The 17,401-nt window shown below is 35.2% G+C and overlaps 1 pseudogene; it reads right to left on the bottom strand.

Annotated features, from left to right (window-relative positions):
- Positions 1-6,826: 6,826 nt before the first annotated feature.
- LOC143398325 (transmembrane 9 superfamily member 3-like) overlaps positions 6,827-17,401 on the bottom strand; it is an 81,446-nt pseudogene continuing 70,871 nt past the window's right edge.

The raw sequence follows: 17,401 nt of genomic DNA, 5'->3' as shown, positions 1-17,401 counted from the left end.
GGATTGTTTTTAAAGGTGGTTAACAGATCTGTTTGTTTACTAATTTAAATTAGGTAAACAGCTGTTAAGGATTGTTTTTAAAGGTGGTTAACAGATCTGTTTGTTTACTTTCACCTTTCCTTTTCATTATATTTAATAATTCTTTTCAGGATTATGTCTCTTTAACATCATTGCCAGAATTCCTATCTTCATCCCAGTGCCGGTGAAGACAAAGATAAAAATCAAACTACAGCTTCTATGATAGCTATCACAGCAAACTGTATAAACTGATGCATCAATGAATATAACTCAACAAGTAATGCTCAATCATGGAGTCAACTTACTTTGGGAGGAAATGGACATATTGATAGATTCCTCCACTTTGAACTGCTTGCAGAACTTGCCTGGACTATGTAACTATCGTTTGGTGCAACGAACTGTGGTAGTGCTGGCATATCTTTGCTGATGGTGTCACCAGTGATGCAATTTTTATTTCCTTGCCAGCACACCCCATGTTAATTGTGGTAGTGCTAACATATCTTTGCTGATGGTGTCACCAGTGATGCAATTTTTCCAAAGGAGCCATCAATTGGCTTGGTGTCATGGCATTTCTGTATCCTCCTCCCTTCTGCTAGTGATGGTCTAAAATTTGGGGGCCAATGGCTATATGCTGGTCCGGTAGTCAGTGACTGGTATGATCCAGTTGCAGTGGTATCAACCTAAGACAGGAGGCTGACGCCTAAAGGTCAGTTTTCTGATGACGGGTAAGAACCATATGTTGAATTGGACAACCTACCAGGCACAGTCCTTAAGCCACATTACTTGTTGTTTAATTAATCAGAAGGGGGGAGATGCTGGGAGCCATTAGCCAAGTAGGTATGACAATTTCCTTGCCAGCGTACCCCATGTTGCTTAGTGGAAGGACTCATGGAAATAGGACATTTTGCAGTGACCTTGCTCAAGGACCAGGGCGGATCCAGGTTTAGGGCGGATCAGGGTTTTTGGCTCTCCTTGGATTCCGAGTTTAGGGCGGTTCCAGGTTTAAGGTTATTCCTGCTGGGAATAGGGTGTATCCTGCTGCCTGAGTTCCCCTTGAGTTCTCAGGGATTCAGACAGTATTTTTGGGAGACAGAAGCCCAGTGGAGGTGTGGATTTGGGCAGAGAACGTGGATTTCCCCAGAACGTGTTTGTAGAAGGCCGGTGTGAAATCGGGAATAAAGAATTGCTGTTTGAATCTACAAAGCTGTGAGTGGCTCATGATTTGTGCCCAGCCAGACTACGGCAGTTGAGGTCTACAGGGACTAAGGATTATTGTTCCTTACAGAGACCTCATCGCTAAACTGTTCCTTCATTGTATTAAGTGAAATCCAGCATCTTCTGTGGTTCACATCAGAATAAATTTTATATTCCAATTTCTTATTTTGGTAGCAGAACCTGACAAACCAGATTCCAAATTGTCCCCATTAGAAGTGATGGGAAGGGAATAAGCAGAGTGAAGATATTTGTCACCTATCCCTGCTTGAGAATGACAGAAATTAATTACCCCTTTATCTGTGTCTTCACCGGAGTTTGTGCCTATTGTTGTTGCATTTATTCCTAATTCTTTTTTTCATGTCATTCTCACTGTCCCCCACACTCACCATTAGATGGTGACTTATGCTCTTGGAAATATATGGTCCTGTGCTCTCTCACCTACCCCTCAGTGCCCTGTATACATTATATGTAGGAAGGAAGGGAGAAGCAGGGAAGGAGGGAAGATGCAGGCAAGAAATACTGCATTAGGGAGATATTGGTTAGTGTCAAGAGTGTGACTGGAGGCTGGGAAATGGATGAGCTGGGGAGGGCGAATGGATTTGAGGGTTTTTCAGTGGGAAAAAAATGGGAGACAATGATGTTAAACCAAATGCAAAATCTGATTTCAAATGTACTTGCATTTTTCTGTGATTATTGCTGAGAGTTTTGCAAAGTCGGCTGTTTCAATTTGTATTGAAGTAGATGGGGCCAACTTTTCAATTTATTCCACTGCTAAATAATTAATCTGCCACTTGGGATCTTTAGTAAACTGACCAGGGGTTGCATTACTAGTGTACAAAATAGCTCTGTGATGGGTCTTCTCACTTTCCTATTCAGGTTTCTTATTTCTTTGAGAAACCATACTTTGAATCTGAATCATAAGCTGAGAGCTATAGCCTGGGCTGACAAAGAAATTGCCATGCGTCATTCCTACTTGGCTATGGCTCTCAGCAATCATATAATTGCTTTTTAATAAAGAAGTAAATTATAATAATTTAAATAACATTTCAAATATCTCACTTGGTTTCCTTAAATATGTTAATTTGCTATGATTTATAGATTCTGTATCAAATATAATTCTTCTTAATTTCTTTCTTTTACAAAAACTTAGTTTTCAGAATATCACATGAAGTAAACTTTAAAAAGCTAGGAGAATCTTGTAATTTAAAGATGAATAGAATAGAAATCTGAGAGCCTTCATAATGCTGAAACTACTCTTCACTGCCATGTTAGTTAGCCAACAATTAGCTAGATAATGTCTAGTTAATAAGCCATGCTTGAGGACCCACTGAAAATCCTAGACAAGGTATCTGTGACTTGGCATTTGTAATCCAAAAAGATTAAGAGAACAGGAAGGCACAAACTCTTGATTTATTCTGTGAATGCATAAAAATATTCTATTCATCTAAAAATTTTGCCTATTGGTCAGTAGACTTAGACATTGAAATCAGTATATTAAGATACAAGTAAAGAAATCAAAGTGAGAGGAAACCCATGTAGAACGGTAAAGTAAGACCAATGGAATTATTGTAATAAATCTGCCTTATTGCATAATCAGTAGCTAGAAATATGCAACCAATATATTTCATTTATCTGTATTCATTATTTATTACATGTCAAATTATATAATCTTTCATATATACAAGTTTTGGGTATATGAAATATTACACAATTTTGTGACATATGAAGACTATTATTTCATGTTACCTTCACAATAGCAGAGAAGATATTTGGTGTCTGTCAAAAAATTAAACAACGGAAAGCAGCTGAGAATACTGTAGTTCATCCTTGTCCAAGGTCACACCTGCTCATGTGGAGTTAGAACCAGTCACCGATCTGCAGTTTGGTGCTGTCCACTCTAATTTCAGAGTAGTGGCTCCTGTTCACTCTCTCCTAGTTTAATTTAAGAATTCTGGCAGGATGGAAAGAGTATAAAGAAATGGTTCACTGCTTCCTCTGCTATACCATAAGAATTTATGGTACATGCTGCTTGAGAACAATGCCTTCTTTGCAATTCTTGAAGCATCTCTAGGGATATATACCAATGTATTTTTTTCCTTGCCACAGTGTAAATCAGCTTTACAAATAGATACTCAGACAGGAAAGAAGCATTTCAAATTGGACAGTCTAGTGTACTTTCCAATTTTGTATATGGCTTAGTAAGCTCTACCTGTTAAATATACCATATTTTTATCACTGTCATCTTTGAACCACCATTAATATTAACCAATAAGTAGAAATTGATTTAACAGACTTAAAACTGTTTTGCCAAAGAAATGATGCTGTTGCAACATAACTTTGTTATGAAGGAAGTATGTGGTTAATTAATACTTTTTGGAAACCTAAATAGCTACTCTGTGAGGTTGAGGTAGAAAACCTTCACCAGAAGAAGGGGCGGGGGGGAACGGTAAAATGGATGCTGTATAGTAAGATGCTGCTGATAAACGTTGGCAAAAGCAGATGAGGCAGAAAGTGGGTACTTGGAGCTTTCTCAAGAAAAGTGTTGAGCTAATCCAACTTAGCATAAAATATAGTTTCATGCTCAGGGTGAGGCTCTGCAGTAGGCACTGACCATGAACGTGTTTATAATTTTCAACAAGAACTAGCTATTTTTGCCCATGACTTTGAAAGTCTCAGGTAGGTGAGAATCAGCATGAGCCATTTAGGGAGCAACAAACTAGCCAGAGGCACCTCAATTCCTGCAGTCAGCCTAAATCATAATCCTAAGAAGGGACTAAACAAGTGGCTTAATCTGAAAGATTGAATCTGGCACCATGTCAAATAGGTCAGATAGGTGAGGCAGAGGCCAGCATAGCAAGAGCTGCATGAACTTGTGACTTATGAGAGTAAATGACTTGCCTCAGTTCTTTTTGGCTAAGGGAAGCTCTGTTCTTTGTGTTTCCTGCTCCCCCATGGGGTGGAATTCACAGCTCTCTAAAATTTCAAAAAAAGTCTAGAAAAGCCCTGTTTCCTGGAAATAATACCATATCCTTAATTCCTCAGGTAAAGGCTTTGTGTTCTGAACTAAAATTTCTTACTAATTTTTGTCCTGACTGGTAAACCCATTCTCTGGTGCTAGGAAAAGGGAAATTTGTACTAAGAAAAGGGGAATCATAAAGACAGGTGTGCAATTGTCCTCAAACAGCACAATCCTCAGAGAGGACCCATAATATCTGCAGTTCTCCTTATTGTGCCCTTGATTCTGTCAGTTCCCTTCCTTAAAAAATATGTGGGGGAGAATTATAAGATGGGTTTCCCAGAGTATATCTACCCCCTCTGCAATCTGACTGTGGGTCGACAATTTATATAACACTAACTCTGAATATGTGGAGCTGACAGTTGTCAAATTAATATTTATACAAAGTTTACTCCATATGCAAAATCAGTCAGTCTCAAGTGTCATCAGTGGACACTGATTTTACAGTGCTTTAAATGACATCTGGTATGACTGAATCTTATCTTGGCATAGAACTATCATAGTTTAAGAGGCTGCTGGGACTTTTAGCACATTGTAATTTAGTATCTCACATAAGACAACTTTGTTATTAATCCTCAGGAAAATCATGGAAATTTAAACACTATTCTTACTTTTCTCTCCAATCTAGTTCTAGTCACAAATTCTCACAAAAAGGAGAATTTTCATTTTCTCATAAACTTGATACAATTTAAATAAAACTTCATCAATTGGAATAGGCCCCAAAGTTCCTTTAAAGGCCATTTGATAACCAAATTTTCTCTTTCCTATGTTTACAAAGTAGGCAATAAGCTTAATTATTCCAAAAAATTGCACAAGTTGAAAATAAATACATAATTAAAAATTATATACAAGTATTTAAAAATATTTGGATATATCAGAGCAATGTCTCTGTAGAATATTCTCATATAATAGTTCCCAATGGTATGAAGATGTCTGAAAAACAAAAATTTAGTCAATGGGTAACTGATGGACAACTTCTGAGAAGAGAAATAAATAGGACAAGGAAGAATTAATAGAGAATATAAAAAACAAGAAAGAAAATTCTCTTTCACTTCATCAGACACTTTCATCATCCTGGATATTTTCTCCTATGACTCTTGGAAAGTTTATATATATATATTGGGCAGGAAATAGGAAATTTTATTTGAATATTCTAAAGCAGTAATGCTTTAGATGTTACTTATGTGTCCCAGAGAGGTTCAACAAAATTAAATGTTTCTAATTACAAATTTAGCTCCTGTAGGAGTCTCACACAAGAAACAGAAGAAAACAAACCCACTTCCAAAAGAAGTATGACACACACATTTTGAAGAAACCCCAAAAGTTTCATGCAATGGTAGGCAAGATGTAAAAAGCCACCCAAATTCACACATGTCTACACCAATCATCATCAGAAAAAAAAATACTCCATAGTCTATCTGTACATCCAGATGCATCTGGGAATCTATACCTACATTATATTACTTAATGTTATATACATTTATTACCCATCCCCCTTTGCTTTTAATATCTTATGTAAAGCCTTCATTCAAACTCAAAAACGTATAAAATTAACCTGGGTCGGGGGAAGATAATCCTTTAGACATTCAGTTAAAATGTAGTTTATCTCAAAATGTTTAATAAAAACAAATTATCTTCTCCATTTACAACTTGACTTTCTAACTGTAGAGTAGATTACATTGTAGAGAGTACACCTCTATCTTCAGACTGTATCTTCTATTCTTAGAATTAAGATGTAACTGGACAATTTTAAGATGAATAAATGGAAAGTTGGTTCCACTAAGATGACAGCAGATATATTACATGCAGAAGTTAATATTTTTTAATTCTGTCTTTAAAAAAGGATGCAGTTTATTGGAGGGGAGAAAACCTATAACAGGTCAAAAAGAACCCAAATTCAATATATGAAAATATCTCATGATAGGTCGAAGATGACAGTAAAAATAAGAGGAGAAAAGTAATCTTTCTGGAAGGTCATTTTTCAACAATGTGGAAACACTAAGTGCCAGGAAGATTTCTACTCATGTAATATTAGCATCCAAGTTTCCTTCTATTTATTTTATTGGAACAAATGAGTTAAATAAGTTATCTGTCCTCTTTACTGAGCTTATCTGTTTCATCTTTAATCAGCTGGTTTTGGGGAAGGTTAGCCATGTACTGTAGTAATGCCTACTGCATAAATTCCAATCATTTGCTGTGAACAGGTGGAGAAAGCAGTCAGTAGAAATCTAGGATCCCCGGAAATAGATGGTGATAGAGACCCACACACAGTACCCAGTATTAAGCCCAAATCTCTTTTTTTTTTCAGAAAGAGAGAGAGAGAGAGAGAGAGAGAGAGAGAGAGAGAGAGATTTTTTAATATTTATTTTTTAGATTTCGGTGTACAGAACATTTTTATTTTATTTTTATGTGGTGCTGAGGATCAAACCCAGTGCCCCACACATGCCAGAGGAGCATGTTACCTCTTGAGCCATATCCCCAGCCCAAAGCCCAAATCTTTTCTTGTGCTTTTTTGCTGTGCAAGTTCCACCCCTACGAAAGAGAAATTGATCCAAAGTTCCAAGTTTTCTTGCGTCTCTAGTCAATTTTCACATTAGTATAGATTTTCTTGGACAAAGGTCCTTGTTCCCATGTAAACAACTGCTCCACACATTATCCCAAGGCTATACTAAATAATATCATATATCCAAAGTAAAATGATGTTTGAAGTAAGCAATACATCTTTGTTTGAAATAAGCAATACATCTTCGTAAAAGGAATACATGTAAACATAGATTGAAGTTGATTCAGCAGAGAGAAAACTTGTCCATTACCACATATAATCCTCTGCATTTAGTAAGAAGTATGTGCACACAATGCAACCCAGATGGTCACAACACAAAGGTTGACCAGCACCAGCACCATGAAGCCATAGGCATAATAGACCTCACATGCCCAGAAAGATGTGAAGATGAAATACATTTCAATAAAGATAGAGCCAAAAGGTAAAATTCCTCCCAGGCAAACAATAACTGTAGGCTCCATAAAATATTTTTTTCTCTGGCATAGGATGAGGTATAGCACTGACAGACAAAGGAATTTGTGTTGACCTGACAAATTTCAGCCAAGTATTATAACAATAAGATTTAGAAAAAGAATAACCAAAAAAACAGATGCAAAAGCAGCCACCATTGTTCCCAAAGGAATGGCTTTTGAAGCATGGTAAGAAGTGGCTATAAAATTGATAAAGAAGGCCTGCAACACACTGCAGCTGGGATAAGGAATGCCCCAGTGAACATCTGTTTTATCCATCTTCTTTCTCCTTGTCTAGCATAGAGACTTCCTCTAAAATAACCATACCCTGGAGATGTAGTAGCATAGAAAAATATATAAATCTTGTATCATTACAACAGTAATACCAATGAGAGACAGCAATTATCTGACATCCAGAAAGAATTAGAGAGAAAAATATTGGCTGGTGACTTGATGGTCTAAATACAACTACATGCATCTGCTTCCATCCATATCCATCTCCTAAGTCTCTATCCATGTCCTCCATTTCTTCTTCTTTACTGTACAGGGCATACTCTTTCCTTAAGTTCTCATTAAAATCATTGAAACTAAGCCTACCAAGAAGATCACCACCTTGAAGGAGTTGAAATTCAAAACCAGTGAATCCTATGTTGAAAAAAGCCTGGATCAAGATATTTGTGAAATCGATCTTCAAATTTTACATCTGACTTTTTCCATATTAACAAATGTGACATCTGTATTTTGTTATTGGGAACTTCCAAAACTATTTCAAGCTTTATGTAGGTCCAAATTTAACAATCTTCTCCATTTTTGTCTGCTTCACCAACAATACCCCACATTGGTAAATCTTCTATGTACATCTGGTACCGGTAGTGAGTTTTGTAGCATAAACAAAGGCATCTCTCTTTTCTTTATTAAAATCAATTTCACAGTAAGTGGTTGGAATCACATCATCTTTAAATTTAATATCCAGACCATTAAATTCCAATTCAACTCCTTGAAGTTCTTCTCTCAGTGTTTTATGCTAATGACTGTTACTTTTTTTTGACCCCACACAGATTAGAAGTGAAAAGTAATTTTATGTTTTGTGGTAATTTTGGAAGGGACCAACAGTATTCATCCATAAAACAACTTCTTCTTAATCTTGAAACTGACTTTCCCGCCTTGCTCCAGTCCACCATTCTGAAAACCATCCGTCCTAAGTGAAAGCCACTCCTAGAGTCGTTAACATCCATGCTTGGATGTGAAAATGCAATTAAACCACTGATCAACTTTAGACCAAATGCAAGAGATTATTCCAGGGCCAGGCCTTCTACTGGGAAATTCGAGACTTTAAGTTCAGAAGTGGCCCAAAGTACAGACCACCGGGATGGAGCCTCTGCTGAGAATCTGTGTTCCTGCTCATCTGCCTGGGCCCTGTGCAGCAGCAGCAGAGACATTGCTGAGGCCGCTGACAGGTCAGGATTGACCTGCCTTGGCCTTGTCCTGGGCGCTCGCGCTGGACCGGCCCATCAACTGCTCTGCCGCCATTTGTGCCAAGGCCGATTCGAATCCACAGGGAGCAGGCTGACTCTTGGACCAGGGCCCAGCAGCTGCCTCTGTGGCCTCCACAGTGGTCACAGCTCCTGAGCCGCCTGCCCCCGCCCCCTGCCAGCCTCTTCCTTTAACTCAGCCAAGTCAGCATCATACAGATTTAAGCGAGTCTTTGAAAAATGCTTATCCCACCCACAAAAGATAAAAAATTCACAAGGACAAGGACATCACTTGTTCTCATCTTTAATGCCCCACACACTATGCACAGATCTCGCCAAAGGTGAATATACTATATAAATTTTTAAAGAATATATAAATAAATTTCTTTCAAATAGGTGAAATAAAAAGTAAATGAAGAACTAACGAGTTGAGTGGATAGCTAGAGGTTAAGAGAGTCAAGGAAGTAAGTTCAGGAATGCTATAGAGCGAGGGTTGACAAGACTAAAGACTGGGCTATGTGCCCTGATTGACAACCTGTTGGGTCCTAGTACCCCACAGTGCCCAGGTGCTGATCTAGCATAGGAAGCATCCATCACAAGACCTGAAGGGGACTCTTTCCTTGATTGTGTAGGTGACTGCAAGCTATCATCTTACTTTGGATTCTAGTTTCATACTGTGTATACAGTAATTGTGTGACAAGAGAGAGACCACCTCTCACACAATATATGTGCAAAGACTGGTTTTCAGACTGGATGGTTTTCAGTATGTGCAAAGCATGTGAGCATTAAATAAAAGCTGTTTTCATTTCTTCAGTTCCCCGTGCAGTTCTTTAGCATAACAGATGATAGACAAGAAAAGCAGACAGATATTTGTAAGCAGATTTTCAGAGTGGTCATCAATATATCATTATTGTAATTCTTCAAAGTTCTTGGTATCTTTTAATTGTATATTCAACAGGAACAAATTTAAGCTTACATGTCTAACCAGTTGGTACATAATAATTAATACACATAATAAAATAATAAAAGATCATTTTAGCTAATATAGCAAGTTATCTTTCTTATAGGGCTATTTTTTTAAACAATTTGCAATATAATTTATTCAGGCTATTTTATGTTCACAAAATTTTTTACATACTGTCTACAAGAAGAAATTTTTCTTCTTTTCTTAATAGGCTTATAAATTTGAGTTTTAAAGTCAATTAAAGAAAAAAATCGCCAAATGAACTCAGCCTAATTTATTTAACTAGCTGCTTTTAGAGAATAAAAAATATATGGAATTTTATGTCTTCTTTGGTCTTCTTTGGCCTTAAAGTCATTAAATGACTTTCATTATAGTACCTTAAACTTTAGTACCCCCATTATGTAATCCTGCTAAAGGGGTCAGTAATTTATGAATATGAGGGTATCCTTTGTGAATAAATACATGTCTTCTTATTTCTTTGGTCTGTTGTTCACCCAAAGGGCAGAGACAAGAAGGCTAAAGTGGGATTTCTATTCTCTCAATAAATTTAGCATTGCTATTTGGAGTCTTTAGCCTTCAGAACATCTACAGAGCAATAGAATTATCTAATTCATATCAGGAGGGACAGAAGACTGTTGTCTCTCTAGAATCAGAAAGGCACTCTAGATACTTCAGAAAATTATAACCACAGAACTTCCAAAATCTCCTATGAAGCTATAACTGGTAAATGTAATTTATTTTCTAATTGACTTAAAATGTTCTCAGTTGGGAAATGAATTAGAATGTTTATCTAAATATTTCAATAATCTAGCACAATGCATGACTTTAAGACTTGGAAAAACACAGCACCTGTCAATATAAGCACATGGATACACACATGTGTTGTATATTTCATTTAGGATATAACCTAAGGAAATGTAAGATTAAACTCTGACATAAAAATTTTCAAGTCTTCGTGAAATTACATGCAGTTGAAGAGATTTAGAAAAGGCTTCATGTCTTGCTTGATGGGCATAAATAATTTTTAAAAGAACTGCACAAAGATACTTTGTAAAAGAGGCATATAGCTCTAGAACGTTTATTAAACCAATGATAGCCAAAAGTTGCCCACAAAGAAAAAGTATTTCAATTTCTGTGATCCTAAGAAATATCCTAGTTATTATTAGATATAATAAAACATCATTTCATAAGATTGATTTCCAGTTTTCCAAATGTGAGGGCTATTGGGAACAATTAAAAAGCATTAGAAAGTGCATCAAAATCTCTATTTGGAATGAATAAAATTGACACTAGAGATGTTGAGGCAGTTTCGTAGCTCCTGCTTGTGAAACCCTGGCCACATATGGGTGACTTCTTTCTGACACCCATCTCCTATCTCTTTTATTCAACTAGATTCATGGGTTATATACTATCTAGAAAATAACCCTTCCCTTGCTCCACCTGACAAAAATCTTACATGTTTTCAGGTTGTTTCTGAAATGTCACCTGCTTTAAAGCCTTTTCTAAAATCTCTTCAACTGAATGTAATCTCTCCTTCCTCTGCCCTTGTAAAGAATCTCACTCCTCACCTTGTGACATCCACTTGTATTACTTTTTCATTTCCCACACTCTTTTTCAACTTAATGGAAGGAACACAGTTTCTGGTTGAGATATGTATTCTTTGTCTCCTTAGACCAATATCAGATAGATGGATAAACAGATAGACATCTGATGCTCAAATATTTCATTTTTAATTCAATTAAATTACAGAGAGGAAGAGTAGGCAGGTAAAAAAAGCATTTTAAAGGACAGACAGAAGACACTATGGCCAAAATGTTCTTTATCAGAAGTGTGCAAATTGGCCTAAAATAGAAGGCATCCTGCTAGTCTATGGACAGACGAATTCTCTTTTGTCCACACATGTTTTTTTTTTTTTTTTTTTTTTTTTGCTTTTCACTCTTATCACCATGGCTTGTTTATTATATTTTGTCTTACTAACTTGCTTCCTACAGTTGATTTTCACAATGGTCATGTGCCAGTTGGCTAGAGCATGAAATGTTTCTTTGTAGAAGTCAAAAATGGTACAATTACAAGGTCATCTTATCTCTGCACTTTTATTCAACAATTTAATTCATCCTGATATTTGACTTTTGTGTACTTCCAACTTATGAACATAATTTTACTTCTGACTTTGGATCCCATTTTAGAAATGTCAGCTCTGAGTTTTGAGTTTAGAATTCTTCTTGGCTCTCCTCACTTTGTCTCTTACAACCCTAGCATGCTCTTTTGTAAGACAAATTTAAGCATTTTTTTATTGGATTAAATGGAAAAAAGAGCCAGGGCATGATATGGAAGACAGTATTTGTGATTGCTTTTAAGTATATTAACAATATACTGAAAAAATACATATATTTTCAGTATAATAGCAATGCTTTTCAGTATTGCTATTCAATATATCAGTATATTCCAGGGATTTTTTTTTTTTTGTCACCTAACTCTTCCCCTTTAGTTTGTCTGATGGCCATTTCTGTGCTAAGTGGTTCTGAAGTCTTTGTTAGGGACAGTTCTGTTTCTATAATGATCCCTTAAATCAAGTGCAATACAGAACATTCAAACATAAGATTTTATCTTCTTCAATTACTCATTCTCTCCAAATCCCAATATGCATAAGTAAAACTTCACAGACTTAGTTAAAAGTCTTTAAGTGATTAATTTCAAAGTATATGTAAATTTACTTCCATGGAATATCAAGATTAAAAGAGATGATATTTTAGAAGGTAATATTGTGGTCCTAAAATAAACTTTGGATATTCTGAGATAGTCTATATCATAGCTTTCAAAAAAATAAAAAAACATGAATTGAATTAAAAGATTCAAAATACATTAGGAGGAATAAATTACACATTTAAATACCATTAAATGTGTGCAGTAAAAAGGATGTGTATAACATTAATTTATTTTAGAATTTGAGTAAGTAAATTAATTTAATTTTGAAATAGTTCTAATCTTATAATTTTGAAATTAATTTCTACAATTAATTATATTCTCTAAAGTAAGTTTCATTTTATAGAAATAATCTGAATTTTGTTTTCTCTAAATGTACTCTAAAAATAATCTCACAATTTCCAATTCAAATTGATTGAATTTAGTATGCCATCTAAAATTTGTTTGCAATTCCTGGTAATAATAGGAAAAGTCAACTTCTTGTTTATCCAGATTATCTGTACAGTTTGAAAATGCATGCAATATTTACTTATGATCTGTTTTTACTGTTGATTTTTTTTTGGAGGAGTGTAGGAGGTAATAACATGTCTTCACTTTAGGAAAAATAAAAGATAAGAATCTATGCTTATTTAATGCTTATTATGTGCACTGTATAAGTAATCTCACAATTGCCTTTTGAGGTTTTTGAGATTCTGAGTTTTTCTGTCTTTCTTTTTTTTCTTTCTTCATTTCTTTCTTTCTTTTTTTTCTTTTGCATTTTATAGGGTTTGAAGAAAAAAAAATACCAAGAAGTTAAGTAACTAAGGTGTAAACATTCTAAAAGTCAAAAGTCAATTATTTAAATAAGCTCATAGTCGCTTTATCACAACACAAAATAAGCAAAGAAAATGTAGTAAGTTATTATTATTTGATGACATAAAATACATAGTAGATATTGGCAATTAAAAATAGATAAAAGATGCATACATGTTTTTTTTTTTATGTGTGTACACCTTTTTATAAAGTAAGTTAAAAACATAAGACAGACTCACAGAATCACATAAAAACAGCGAATCACATAAAAACAGAAAAACCTGTTAAAAATTTGCTTTAGCATTAATTTCAGGGTAATAGATTACAGGTTATTTTCATTCTTTTATTTACTCTAAATTTCTGACTATGACTATTTCACACGGTGTTTTCTTTTCTTTCAACCCACCCTCCCAATCCCCACCAGTACTAGGAATTGAATCCTGTTACATCCCCAGTCCTTTTCCCGATTTTGTTTTTTGTTTGTCTGTTTTGTTTTAAGACAGGATACAGTGTCTTGCTAAATTGCTGAGACTAGCCTAAACATGTAATCCTCCTTGGCTTCCCAAGTCTCTAGTCTCAGTTTTATTTAACAACAACAATATATTTTTGCTGGGAATGTTGCTCAGTAGTGGAACACTTGCCTAGCATTTGTGAAGCCCTGGGTTCCACCCCCAGTACTGCAAAAGGAAAGAAGGAAAGAAGAAATGAAAAAAACAATATATTGTTTTAGAATCATAGATACATATACACATAATTGTAAACAAAAGAACTCAGATTTGAAACATAAGGTTATATTCTTTTTACTATGATCAAAGATTGACTACCTAACTCTAAGAAAAGCTTTCAAATACTTTTGTTTGTGTTTGGGTGTCTGTGAGTGAAAGAGAGGGAGGGAGGGACAGGGAGAGAGAGGGGAGGGTGGGAAGCACACAAGCACATCTGTCAGAGAGCCTCTATTTACCTATAGCTGTTCTCTGTGTAGACAACCTTCATGATAATTACTTTTGGGCAGATGGAGAAATCCTTTTTAAATTGCATGTAACAATCCTTTCTTTTTGAGTTCTATTGGTTGTTATTGAAGATTCATAAGAACATTTGGAATTACCTTCAGAGCAATTAAAAATTTAGAGTTCTAGGGAAATCTGATTATAGATTCTCTTGAAATAGCTGGGCTATTTGAACTTATGGTGAGGTTCATATTCAGCATTAGGAGATTTGGCTGTTTCTGTTTAAAGGCAAATTTAGATAAAGTCCATTTTAGAGAGTTCCAACTTAAATCAATGATGCACACAGAAGAACCTGAAAAAAATAAAGTAATCCACTTGAAGAGCAGACTAAGGATAGTAATTAGAGATCAGAGACCCCATCACCAACAGGTAAGATTGTATTACAAAAGCCAAAATCAGCAATAAAAGAAAATAAAGCCAGGAACCCAGGTCAAGGTCAGGTATTTCAAAGGTTTTAAATCAAAACAAATAGCATCAGAGTTTAAGGACAGGTGGATCAGTAGGAAATGAGTGGTAAACTAAGTGAGTTGTTGCATGTGGGTGTTGACTCTGATTCTCTTCCTTCCCTGCTTCTCTCCTTCCCTTCCTCTTTTTTATTCCTTAAACTTCCTTCCCCCATTTTCTTCCTTTTCCAACAATCATCTCTCCAAATGCACTGTTTAAAGTGTCTATTATAATGAAGAATATGTGTGTTCCCTGTCCTCACAGTGTTCTCAGACTATGTGTGTTGAGACCATAGGTTAATATTTGTCTTTGTTTAATTTATCTTGAATGCTCATCTGCAAAGTTTTGGTTGTTCACAATCTAAAATATGAATGTAATGCTGAACACACGGCCTGTGCTGTGGAAAGTTATGGGCTTTGGGGCAGAAACTCTACCCTTGACCTTCAAACTGAAATGAACATTCTATGCAATGTAATGTCTACAGTTACTGATCTTGTAAAGTAGAGTTCACTTGTAACAGTGGTGCACAAAGCCTTTGATAATGGCCCCATGTTGACTTGATGATAAACAAGAGAAATTCATAATGAAACTTCAAGGAAGAGATCATTTTTTTCTTACAAGATAAATGAGTTCTTGTTATTATAAGAAAAACTGGGGTGAAATTTTACAATTTTACAAAACACACTGACCCACTGATGTAATAGTATGATATCAAATCCAGACATGGAAAGAATAGGAACATAGGTTTAAAATATGTTATATTTCAAGTGGAAGTTTATAATAGCTGAATAAGGGATATGATATTGCCTTTTAGCAAGCTAATTTCTTCCCAATTTTAATAGTGACCAAAGGTCAGTCCTTTTGGATTGTGTGCAGAACACATTTATAAGAAGCTGTTATAAATCATCCTTATGTTCAAGTGCAAGACAACTGCAACACAAGTCTATGTATTAAATCAAGAGTGTCTTTTACAATATGGGATGGAGAAGCAAATGTTTATAGTAACAGTGTTTTAAGTGCTTTATGAAATAGAAAGTTAACTTTGCTACTTTTGTGTTGGACAAGGTTTATGTAAAAGAAAGATTTTTTGTGGAAGATACCAAACCATGCAGAACAATCCTCATTTTGATGTGGACATATATGCTGTCTGTCTGTTTCTGTGTCAATCTTTCTTATCTTAACACCGCATTTTAGAAAGTATTAACTGTGTACTGAATGTCCCTAATGGATTAGATTTAGAGAGAGCTTGTTGGAACATTGGAACATTTCTGATTGATCAGTTAGAGGGACTGAAATACAGCTAGTGCCACATCTAACTCCAGCACAGAAACTAGAAGTAGGTAGTTGGTGTTGATGGATGGATAGAACTTGGGATTCATCACAAACTTCAAATGGGATCCAGAGAAGTATTTCTGATAAAATGATAGTTAAAGGATATGGAAATGGGAATATAAATTGGTCTAATGTTTTTGAATTGCAAACAATTAAGAAAAATTACATATGGTTTAGTACTTTTTATATGACAGGAACTATGCTGTTTATACATATAATTTAATAACAATTATTTGTGATGTTTCAGGAGTCTTAGAAGTGTTAATTTTCCTTATCTAGTATTTCTATATTTAGGACCATATACTATGTAATAATCAATATCCAAATAAAGAATTATGTACTAAGGTATTTGCTTCAGCATGATTTATATGACATGAAATTTGAAACAAATGTCTAACAATGAAGACTGCTTAAGTACAGTTACATAATAGGATATTATACACTCTTGAAATCATGTTTGCAAAAAATACCAAATAGAGTGGAAAAGTATTCTGCTTGCAATGTTAAGTGAAAAAGTGAAATGCAAAAGAGTATATGTAAAACAGCTTCAAATTACTGAACAATAAACAGATACTGTTATGGAAGGAGAGAAAATAGAGCAGAATGTTAATTGTAATTGTATCTGGGTGCTAGGAATTATGAATGATTTTAGTCTTTTAGAATGCATTTACAAGTTATCTACAATAAATATACATTCGATTTATAATTCCAATAATAAGCTTAATTTTTTCTGGCTCAATGTGATTCCTGGCTTCTCTTCAGGAAGATTTCCTTCACATGGCTTCCTGCCCAACTACCTTGTCAGTTAGACACCCTGCCTGTCTGAAAATAAAATCTTTGGCTAATTTTTGAATCTTCAGAGTAGAGTGATTTTTTAGTAGACTGAGAAAATTTTAGTTTATTCTTCTTAGGAATTTAGCCCCCACCATAGTCTACTATTGATTATGGAACTTCCTTATCTGAATACATACTGGGATGGAGATGTAAATCATTCCATTCTACCTTCATTTGCTCACTGACACCCTGGCTGACTTCATGCTTTCATGAAATAATTTTATCAGGACTTTCTAGTAATATACTGAATGCCCCATATGTTACTTAAAACTTGGGGATGTCAAGGGGGTACATCAAGCAGGCCTCATTTCTCAGAAACTTGGCTCCACCTCACTACACATATGCCTGTCTCCACTGAGGAGTTTTCTGGTAAAATAGGCTACCAGAATGTTCTCCTAAGAATCCCTAGGACACCTTGGTAAATTAAAAGTAAGGGGTTTGGGCATTAAAGGCAGTTTCTCTCAGAGACCTTGGTACAGTGTAGGGAACTCAAGAAATAGTTGATGAAGAAAAGAATGATAACTCTAGTATTGCCAGTTAGATACCCTGTCTGTCTGAAAATAAATATAGTTTTTAATATAGCAAATATTTT

This window comes from Callospermophilus lateralis, chromosome 4 (genome assembly GCF_048772815.1).
Source record: "Callospermophilus lateralis isolate mCalLat2 chromosome 4, mCalLat2.hap1, whole genome shotgun sequence".
Taxonomy (NCBI): Eukaryota; Metazoa; Chordata; class Mammalia; order Rodentia; family Sciuridae; genus Callospermophilus; species Callospermophilus lateralis.
The sequence above is the reverse complement of the archived record's forward strand: the minus strand, read 5'-3'. Positions and strand labels throughout refer to the sequence as shown.